Raw genomic sequence first — 11,569 nt, 5'->3', positions numbered from 1 at the left:
AAGCATTTTGCAAAAGCACCTACGCTAATCACCGAGTAAATCACTAAGCAATTTGGTGGCTGGAGCAACTAAAGATGAATCCCAACTCATGCAGCACTTCCTTGGGCTCTAACACCCTCCTCTTGGCATGTGAAAGCCCTAGTTTGGTTTTTGGTGAATTGATGAAACCTATTGGACTAATCTTTGATCTAAGTGTGTAGACTAGATAGGATGGTTCAAGGCCAAGTGAAGGAGCATGTTGATGATCATGATGATTGTGATGACTACAATTGAAGATCAAGTGCTCCATTTGAAAAAGATGAAAAAGAAAAACAAAATGGGCTCAAGGCAAAGGTGAAACTTGATAGGGCCAATTTGTTTTACCACTCAAGACATAAAGTGGTGTGAGTGGGTTTAGGATAGACAGTCATACTATCAAGAGGGGATAATCATGGTTAAAGCGGTTATCAAGTGCCACTAGGTGGATTCATACATGCATATGCAATAGGACCTAGTGTGCTAACTTAACACTCTTGAAAAATGCTTTGAAAATATGCTAACACACGTGCACAAAGGTGAGACACATTATGGTTAGCACTTGGGAGCAAGGGTGAAGAAGTTGGAATTGAAAAGGATGTGAAAAGAGGGACCAAACCCTGGCTGTTGGAGGTCCAGGCCCTGAGGGGGTGAGTCCGGTCCGGACTCAACCATAGGCCAAGGGCGCAGCCCTAACTCCGAACCCGACGCTGAGGAGCGACCGAACGCTATTCGTAGGGTCTGGTTGGTGACTGGGTGACATGGCACCACGAGGTGAAGGCACAGGAGCGTCCAGACCCAATCTGGCTTAGTGTCTAGAACATGCGGGAGTCCAAAGAATTATTTGTTGGAGACAGAGAGCGACCAAAACAGACTGGACCCGTACTGTGCTGGTCCAGACCTTGTGACCGGACTCAGTCCAGAGGAGAAATTCATCTCGGGGTCATCTTTGGTTGTGACCGAACCATGAGCCTCGCTGCAACCATACTCTAGAGCGTGAGTCTGGTCTGAAGTTTTAGCTCTGGCGCGTGCCCTCCGACGCAGTAGAGGAGCGACCGGACCCTAGGGTCAGAGTTTGGTCCATAGTATTTCTACGTGATCCTTTAGTGACCATTGAGATCTAACGTGTGTGGTTGAATGGAGGGACACATGGCACCAATCCACGGTCCAGACCCACACTATAGATGGTCCTAACCTAGGTCCGAAGCCCCCACGATAGGGTAACGGCTATAACTCTTGGGGGCTCTATAAATAGATTGTGGCTGGCTCTAGGTCACTCTCTTGGACATTTTGATCATCCATACATTGCTTTGAGCTGAGCCCACTACTACAGGAATCAATTTGCGTAGCGTGGCCAAAATACGCTCTGTGGTGGGCACCTTTTTTGCCCGCCACGGTTAACCGGTGGCCGGCCAGCGAGGCCGGCCACCGGGGCACCCGCTGTGGGAAATTGGTTTACCGCGGCGGGCAACCTTACCTGCCCGCCATAGGAAATAGTTATTTACCGCGGCGGGTGGTATGAATCACCCGGGGCGGTTAATAAGGTTTACCATGGCGGGCTCTTTAAACTGCCCGCCGCGGTAAAGACTTGATTTACCGAGGCAGGCGATTTATGTTGCCCACCGCGGTAAAGCCTGTACAAATACAGAGCACAGACCCTCCTTCTTCTCCACGGGTCTTCCTCTCTCAAAACTCATGGGGGGAGGCTTTGCCCTAAAATTTGAGGAAACTTTTGATTTGAGTTGAAGGGCTTGGATTTGAGGGAGGAGGACATCATAAGAGGTTCATAAAGGCTCTCCCTCTCTCCTTCCATCCTCTCTCTCTCTATTTCCATCACCTAGAGTTCTCTTTAGATCTAGATCAATTTTAATGGAAAAAATGATGTCATGTATTTCTTTAACTTTAGATTCATCATAGATGCATGCTTCATCTTTCACATCATCATTTCCTCTCTTTTTCATGATTTTGGACGTAAAAATCATCAATTTCTCCTAATTCTTCTTTATTTAATGTTAATTGTGATGGATAATGTTCGCAGATATGATGGATAGATCGGAATGGATGTACCGGATCGATAGAGTGAATGATCCGCGGTACCTCTTTGAATTAAGGAAGTTTATTGCGGCTGGTAAAGCTCACCGTGAGAGACTCAAGCGGATGACAACCATATGTCCATGTTCTCATTGCAAGAACCTGAAAGCCCACCGAGACAGCGAGGTGCAAACTCATTTGATCATGTATGGTTTCATCGAGGGCTACACAGTCTGGACATTTCACGGCAAAAGAGTTGGTGCGAGTGGCGGTGCATCTGGAGTTACCTCTTCGACGCCGACGACGATAGCACCACCGGTGAATAAAGATCCTTCCGCAGCAGCTGTGCCAGCCGACAGTGACAACAGTTGTCGTGATTACATCATGGTGGATGATCTAATGCAAGACATGGCCGACGAAGCCAGCGATGGTGGTGATGGTCAGGATACTGTGAGCCAACCCGAGGATGTGCAGCTTGTTGAAGATCTAGTCAAACACTTCGATGAAGACGACGTTGTGTTGGGTTGCCCAAAGTGGTTGGAGAATTTTAGAGAGTTGAAACAGGCGGCAGTTGATCCTCTCTATAAGGACGGCGGCGATTGTCCAAAGGAGTGCACGGCGCTCCATTTTAACCTCCATATGTTGATGTTGAAGGCTCGTCATGGTTGGTCTGACACTAGCTTCAATGAGTTGTTAAGCTACCTTGCCACCACGTACCCAACGGCTAACAAGGTGCCCGCCAATACTTATTGGGCCAAGAAGCTGATCCGGCCAGTGGCGATGAAGCTTAGAAAGTTTGATGCATGCCCTAACCACTGCATCCTGTATTGGGGTAGTGAGTATGAGAATTTGACGAGTTGTCCGCACTACGGCTTTAGTCGGTACAAGAAAAATGCTGGTTGTCGCGTGGATGCAGAAGACGAGGGAGGCTTGTGGGGTGGTCAGAAGAAGAACAAGAAGGGGGCAAAGAAGAGCAGTGTGGCCAAACAGATCTCGGCTCAGTAGGACAATGAAGAAGAGGGTTACACGCACAGGAAAAGTCCAGCACTATCGGTGTGGTTCCTGCCCGTGACCGATCGCCTGCGTGCAATATTCGGGAACCCGGACGATGCCAAGCTCATGTCCTGGCATGCATCTACTGACCGCCTGAACGACAATGGCAAGCTATGGCACCCATCCGATGGCAAGCAGTGGAAGGATTTCGACGAGGCCTACCCGGAGTTTGGCAAGGAGCCCAGGCATGTTAGGTTCGCGCTAAGTACCGATGGGATGAACCCGTTCAGTGAGCTTAGTAGCTCGCACAGCACTTGGCCCGTCGTGCTCACCATGTACAACCTACCTCCCCATCTATGTCAGAAGCGTAGGTACCTTATGCTGACCATGCTTATCTCCAGACCAAAGCAGCCCGGCAACGATATAGATGTGTTCCTAGAGCCGTTCATGGAGGAAATGAAGATACTATTTGATGTTGGGGTCTAGATGGTGGATGCATCCCGCAAGGAGAAGTTCACACTAAAAGCAATCATCTTTGTCACCATCACCAATTACCCTGGTCTCTTCTCACTGTCGGGGCAGATCAAAGGGAAGACCGGCTACGTAATTTGCATCGATGGGACCTGCTACACTTACCTTAAGGGATCCAATAAGATGGTGTACACGAGGCACAGACGGTTCCTCGCAAAAAATCACACGTATAGAAGAAGTATTATGAACAAATACTTTGATAATCAGGATGAGCCACAGCGTGATCAACCGACGCAGACTAGTTGGGGGACAAAGGTGTATGAGATGGTCAAGGACATGGATCAGGTGGAGTTTAGAAAGAAGAAGAAGCCGCTTGAAGAGGGGAGCAAGCAGACAAGGAAGCGAAAGCGGGACCAGACGGAGGAAGCTAAACTAGGATGGCTTGTATACCAGATACAAGCAACCAGTTTAAAAGCGATGTGATGACAATGGGGCAAATCTGAGCCAACTACTACTACTTTACTACTCTAGTACTACTCTACTTTACTACTCTATAACTGTGTCTATACAACTGAAATATGTATTCATTGTAGCTTTCCAATGGCGGAGGAACCGATAAGCGAATGGCGCGACCCTACCCCTAGTGCATCATCATCAACTAGCCTCGAGAGCCAAGTGTCCGTGACCCCGAGGCCAACAAAGAAACGTCGTACAAAGGACGAAGATGATCCAACCTACCAACCGAGGGACGACAAAGTTGAAAGTGCGCGGTCTCCAAACCCTGAACAGATGCCGGTGGTGCCTCGAGAATTGAATTTTGAGGAGGAACAAGTCAGTGACAAAGAACCCCCCGCTCCATCTCCAACCACTTTAGGCAAGTCTAGTGGTCAGAGGACAAAGCTGAGAAGGGGGGAACACGGGAGGCACCGGAGGGAAATCCACGGCAAAGTCCATGTGATCCATGAGGTGGGACCAGAGGGAAACCCATTGTCGCCACCCACGGTCCTTGCCAAGTTCAGCAACCAGGTGGCATGTATAGTCAAGGACAAGGTGGAGATCACTTGGGAGGAGTGGAACAATGTCCCGGTCGACTACAAGACACATATCTGGGGTGAGGTGACAAGGAGCTTCCATTATCCCGAGGACACCGATCTGACAAGTGTAGGGAGTGGGTCATGCACGTGGCAGGAAGAGCCTTTAGAAACTTCAAGTCCAAGCTGACCAGGTACTACCTGAAGCTAGGCAAGTCACCCTGTGTCAAATACACTATGGTGAAGGAACATCACTAGGAAGAGTTCTGCAAACAAAGAACAACAGAAGAAGCAAAGGCAAAGAGCGCCAAGTTTAGTGCACTCGCGAAGAAGAACCTGCACCCCCACCACTTGGGCATGACTGGGTTTGCTGGTAAGAGGCCCCAGTGGTGGGAGGAAGAAAGGGCTAGAGCTGCCACCGGGCTTCCTGATCCGTACGACGGTGTAGACTTGAGGGCTAAGGACTTCATTTATGCCCGCAAGCCGAAGAAGCTCAAGGAGGGCACGAGCAAGTTCAATGAGCCCAAGTTCGAGGAGGTGGAGAGGGCTCTCATCGAGGCCACTAAATCCAAGGACAGCTTCGAGGTTCGTAGGGGCCAGGACTTGCTGACCCTGGCGCTGGGAACCCCCGAGCACCGTGGCCGCGTCTGTGGCATATCATCGAAGATGAGCTGGAACTCAGTGGAGTCATGGCAATCCGACGCTGCCACATACTGGTCAAGGCAGAGGTACAAGGAGGGCATCTTTCAGAAGGGCTATGATCAAGGCATGGCCGAAATGATCAGTCGGTCCATAAAAGAAGCCTTCACGAGCAATGACCTAGATATGGTGTCGATGAGGTCACAGATGCTTCGCCAGGCTGGCGTGGCCGTGCCTCAAGTTCCACAAGGGCAGACACAAGGGCAACCACTGCCGATGATCGAGGATCACCCAAGGCACCTTGCCGACGACATCCGGCAACCCATGCATGTCCACCTCAACATCCCGTTTGGCAGGGCAAAAAAGTTGACCGTGGGTGAGGGTTACATGCACCCCAAAGAAGATATCAAAGATTTCAACCAAGACCAGATCCTTGCCAACTATGCTGCCATGATACTTACATGGTATGCGACCCAATACAAAGAATTTGAAATGGAATATCCAACTACACAAGGGGTAACGATCCTTGGAGCTGCCATTGGTTCTGAAGTCCTATGGAACAAGGACAACATAGAGATCATTCTCTCGACGCTGACTTCTACGCCGATGGCGACACCAGCATCACAACCATCCGTTGCCGGATCTTGTCCCCCCGATGATCCGGATCACGACGACGGCGATGACGAAGGCAATGGCGGGGATGACAAGGGAATGAAGTCACCCCGAGGCATAAGTCCTCACCCTCGTTCTCCTCCTCCAACAACAAGTCCACCTCCACCTCCCGATAGTCCGTCTAAGGGCACAAGCAAAGGACCGGGAGGCACGGAGGAACTAGGGGCAAAGACACCGCCTGCTGCCATTGCGAGCACAAGCCACTGTCCTCCACCGCCGGCGAAGACTACAGGTTACCAAGGGCATCTCACATACTCACTTGAGTTCGAAAGGTATGGTAGCGGCGAGCATAATTTGCTAATAACTTTTCTTTGCCATAATATGGTACTAACATTTCTATCCCAGGCCAAGATCACCTTTCCATCTATTTCCTAAATCGGATGACTGCCCCGGCCATTATGAGCATGGGAAGTTCATGATAACCAAGGCCTAGCTCGTCGACGAGGAAAGGTGGGAGACAAGGAGGTTTCATCTCTGGTACATGGAAGCGGCAAAAGCTGGCCTATATGGTTTTCTAGTCAAGGTTGTGGCGGAGTACTTCCACTTGCCCGGCAACGATGTAGAACTCCCCATGGACTTCCACGACATATACAGACTACTACGGGAACAAGACCTTGACATCGCCCAAGTCACCTTGTTCTCTATGTAAGTGATGAATTGCGAGTTTCACATATCACCTGCCTTTGAATCGGTCAAGACTACTTATATATGCCACGATGGCTTGTCCTTGTAGGTTGATGGCCTATATATCCAAGGAACTAAAACTTGATGTTATCTATCTATCTCCAATGCATATTGCTCAAAGAGTCATCATTGGTTACCACCTAGATGACAATCATCCAACCATGAAAGACTTGACCAAGCGACAGAGAGAGGCGCACAGGAAGAAACTGATGGACAATGAGAAGTTGAACATTTCAAGGTACATACTAGGAGCAATGAAGAAGATCAAGAGAAATGGGTGTATCATAGCTGCCTACCACTTTGGGTAAGTCGAAGACATGCCTGTAGAGATAAGTGGGTAGCTAGCTAGTATTATTATTTCTCATTGTAACCTGTATTTTGTTTCAATGGCACAGCCAAGGCCTCGAGGGTCACTGGGTTGCATTTATCATCTACCCTCAAGATGGCAGGGCCTACGTATTTGATTCGTTGAGAATGCCAACTTAAAAGGGTACAAGGCCTTTGAAGATTGCCTCAGAGTGTAAGTGACTGAACTGTCTTCTCATATGCGTTCTAATGCCCTGCCTAATACTAGTACATTTCGTATAGCGCTTATAAGGAGTACGTGAAGGATCCTGAATGCTATGATCGAAGAACAGAGAACTTTAAGGCTAAGCATAAGAACCGCATCAAAATCAGACGCAACTTTTCGGTAAGTATTTGAAAGGTTTAATTGTGCTTTCTGTTCATAAGCGTTCTAATGCCTGTATTCTAATGCTTGTGTATCGATCATGCAGTGTGCCAAACAACCGGTAGGATCACAAACCTGTGGCTTCTACGTCTGTGAGTACCTGAGGGAGTGCAAGCAGTACAGCAGCAGTTGGAGGGTGCTCAAGAATAGATTGAACTGGTGGAGAGACATGCAGAGCACCCAACACTCCTTCAAGCAGACAAAGGCGGACATATGTAAGTTTGTCTTAGACAAATGCGTGCTTGAAGGGAGCACGTTCTTCAATGAGAACAGCCAGCTAGCGATTTTACCGAAGTACGAGAGGCTGAGGAAATGGCCCACGATGATGCGTCCGCAAGATTACTCCTTAGGGCATGTATAACGACTTTAATATGTAAATGTAATGAATTAACAATGACAAGAACGACTAAGTGAATGTATATATATGTATATTATCTCATGTGTAATGCCTGCATACTTTTTAAGTTTAATCTGTGAAATCTGGATGTGATTTGAATTTGAATTTAATTATATGCCTGCTGTATTTTTTTTAATTCAGGAAATAATTTACCGAGGCGGGCAAATAATAATGCCCGCCACGGCTAACGAACATAACCGCGGTGGGCGGTGTACCGTGTCCGCCGCGGTAAAATAATTTACCGCGGCGGGCGGTTCAACGTGACCGCCGTGGTAAAAGTATATTTACCGCGGCGGGCACGTTACACCGCCCGCCGTGGTAAATCGGTTAACCGCGGCGGGCAAAGCCGCCCGCCGCGGTTAAGCCACGATTTACCGTGGCCTCTAGGCCGCGACGGACGGCTTTGCCCGCCGCGGAAAATCAAAAACGCCCGCCTCCATTAAAATTTGTGTAGTAGTGGCCAAAACCTCTCCAACTCATTCTCTTGCTTGATTGTGCATCCAAAGTGAGTTGGGAAGTGATCCAAAGTGCATTTGCTTGAGTGATTGCATCTAGTGGCACATGGGGATCGTTTTGCTGTGGTTTTCTTATTACTCTTGGCGTTTGCTGATGCCTAGACGGCTTAGAGCAGCGGAGGAGTGTTGGCTTGAGTTGGTGATTGTTCGAGGGCCACACCGATTGTGCGTGTGATGCCTATAAGCGCATGAACCTCTAAGTAAGTGTATTGCTACAACAAGGACGTAGCTTGCCGGCAAGCAAGTGAGACTTGGTAAAAATCTTGGTGTCATCTCTTGGTATTCTTTGTGATTGATCTCTTGCCGGTTCGGTATATCACTTGATCACTAGCTCTTTACTTTACTTGTTCATATCTTGTGTAGAGCTAGTTGTTTACCTTGCCTAGTTTGGTAGTTGCTTCCTAGTGTAGCTTAGTGAGTAGCTAGAGTAATTAATTGTTTCTTTTGTGCTAGTTAGCTTACTAGTTTGTAGAAGTACAGACATAGCCTTTGTGTGTGCTCTAGAGATGATATACAACTAGAATTGTGGATAGGTGGCTTGCCTTTTAGTGGAGCTAGAGCAAAACACATTTACGCTATTTGTTGTTCTAGCAAATTGCTCTAGTGTCTTTGAAGAATTTTATAGGCTATTCACCTCCTCTAACCATTTAGGACCTTTCAGCTCACCATGGAGTTATTTATAGCCCCAACACCAAATGGAGCCGTTGGCACCCTTGGCACACAAAACTGCGCCCTGTCAGACCCAATAGGCCAGACCGTCGGACCATCTATGTCAGGGTTCGATGCCTTCAACTATCAAATTCTCAGTGACGTTAGCCGACCATTGGCACCTGTCTGCGGCTGACAAGTGGGCCTATAGTCAGAATGGTCCGACACTGCTCCTCGGACTGAGTCCCACACCGTTTGCTCCTCTCGGGAGCTCTCTGGAACCCGTCGGGACCATGATTAGAATTGGTCCAATGCCCTGTATTCCTTAGGGTTCGATGCTTTCTGTTGAAGCTGCTCTCAGTGAAGCATTCCGACCGACGCCCTGTCCTCCTCTGGTTCAATGCTTCTGCCTGAGCGCTGCGCTAGGGCTTCATTGAGTCGGACTGGTCTGGCCATATGGGTCCGACTCCTCTCCTTAGGTCCGACGCCCTGCTGAATCTTCTCCTTCCTTTTTTCTTCGTGATCTTTGTGTATGGCTTGTTCCATCCTTCGTGTCTTTGACTATGCTTGTCTTTTTAGGTCTTCAACAAATTTTCTAATGTCTTGCTTGAGGTGTTGATCCTCCAGATCATCACGTCACCTTCATTCCAAGTCACGTTTACATCCTATTAAACTACAAAACAAACACTTGCAAACATCATTAGTTCAACTTGGTTATGTTGATCATCAAACACCAAAATCCAAACTAAATGGGTCAAGGGTCCATTTTCCTTACACACGAGATATATCTCTGGATAGGATATGGATATCCATAGATGAGTAGCATTTAGGTTTGCGGGCAACATGGACAAGGGTAACCACCAAAAAAGTATATTCGTGAAGATGTTGAATTTTTCTGATCTTGGTCATTAATAAATAAAGAGTAAAATACACCGGAGGTCCATTAACTTTCGGTGAAGTGTCATCTAGGTCCATCAACTTTGAAATTGCATTTTTGGGTCCATTAACTTTCGTTTTGTGTCATCTAGGTCCATCAGCTTTGACTCTTGCATTTTTGCTCCATGAACTTTTAAAATGGTTCACTACAGGTCCACGCATGCATGCACGCACGTCGGCTTTTTGCGTCGGTGGAGCCATGGCTGCACTCGCTGCCGTCGCTCGTCTGCCGGGCATGCATGTGTGTTTTCCTGCTTGAATCATGACAGGGTTAGTGCATTTCGGCCCGGCTAACCGGCTAAGCGGCCCTGTGGTGTCGCGCCACCCTGCTGCTGCTCCTGTCGCTGGCTCTGTTCGCAAGTACAAACATGTACACGTTACCACCCTCAGGCACATCAGTATCGTCGCTGAACGTCCGCATCCTGGACGTGAACCGGGATCTTGAAGCAGCTGACCACCAGAACGCCTTGAGCTCCTCGGCGAAGTCCCTCTCCCTGCCCAGAACCACCGTCGAGTGGTCACGCCTGTCCATGACACTGAGCTTGGCGCGCGGGAGCTTGGCCTTGAGATGGCGGCTGCACTCGACCGGAACCACCTAGTCGTCGGCGTCGTGGACCACCTGCACCGGGATGCCGGCCGCCACGACGGCCTCCAGGTTCGCGTCCTGTAGCCCCGGCCCGCCGCAGATGACGTTGTGCATGGTGTGCCACACCGAGTGGTGGGTGTGCTTCGTCAGATCCCTCACCCTGAATCCACGTCCCTGCATTGCATTGCATGCAACTGTTTTTTCTAGAGAAAAGAGATAGTTTCAGCACTATTTAGCGTGTCTGAAACTCTGAACCGTGCCTATGAAGTGTATGTACATACGTGTTTCCCGTGAAGAGGCTGAAGAGCCACTCCCAGAGCAGGTGGTTCTTGCGGACGAGGAAGCAGACGGTCCTCCCGATGTGCTCGACTGCTCGTACCACGACATCACCACGGAGCCGAACAGCAGCGGCGGCCACAGCTTCTTCTTGGCCAGCCTGTTTAGCGCCACCTGGCTCGCCCTCTGCTCGCACGACAGGAAGTACGGCTGCATGTTGCAAGTGCAACCAACGAACACGGTCAGTCGTCACTGACTGATGGTGAGCGCCAAAGGAGCTGCCTGCCTACTGGTGTGTGCATGTACTCTACTCACCGGTGCAACCAGCGTGATGGATTTCACGCGGGTCGGGTGCTTGGCAGCCAAGGCGAGGGCGATGATGCAGCCCATGGAGTGGTTGACCAGGTGGAAGGAAGCGCTGCCACTCATCAGGCCATGCGGCTCGATGAGGCACCTCTCGATCGCCTCCACGTGGTCTCTCAGTCTGTATATGCAGTTCGCAGGCTTGGGGCTCCGGCCGAAGCCGAGGAGATCCACCGCGAACAGCCGGCAGCCGGCAGGGGGCATCGGCTCATCCAGCGGCGCCGCTCCCCTCCTCCCGACGACGAGTCCCAGGAGCTCCAAAAGCGCGTCCCTGACGGCGCTCCTCCGACCGTGCGCGTACAGCGCGTCTGAGACCTCCTCGTGGTCACCGCCGTCCACTGCTGCAGCGGTTGCCTCGCTGATGTCGTCGTTGTCGTCGTCGTAGCTCCTGTGGCAATAGCAGCGCACGAGGTTGTCCTCGAGGACGCCGTCGAGGAGGGCGTACACGAAGCAGAGGATCACGTCGGCGACGTCCAGGACCACGAAAACGGCGTTGGCCAGCGCCGTGGACGCCGCGCCGGCGGCCCTCCGTGGCCATGTGGTGGAGGTGGACCACCGGCTGGAGCTCGGGAACGTTCGCAT

At 50.0% G+C, this 11,569-nt stretch overlaps 1 pseudogene; it reads right to left on the bottom strand.

Annotated features, from left to right (window-relative positions):
• Window positions 1-10,060: 10,060 nt before the first annotated feature.
• Window positions 10,061-11,569, bottom strand: LOC136459560 (probable lysophospholipase BODYGUARD 4; annotated as a pseudogene).

The sequence above is a fragment of the Miscanthus floridulus genome, chromosome 1 (genome assembly GCF_019320115.1).
Source record: "Miscanthus floridulus cultivar M001 chromosome 1, ASM1932011v1, whole genome shotgun sequence".
Taxonomy (NCBI): Eukaryota; Viridiplantae; Streptophyta; class Magnoliopsida; order Poales; family Poaceae; genus Miscanthus; species Miscanthus floridulus.
The sequence above is the reverse complement of the archived record's forward strand: the minus strand, read 5'-3'. Positions and strand labels throughout refer to the sequence as shown.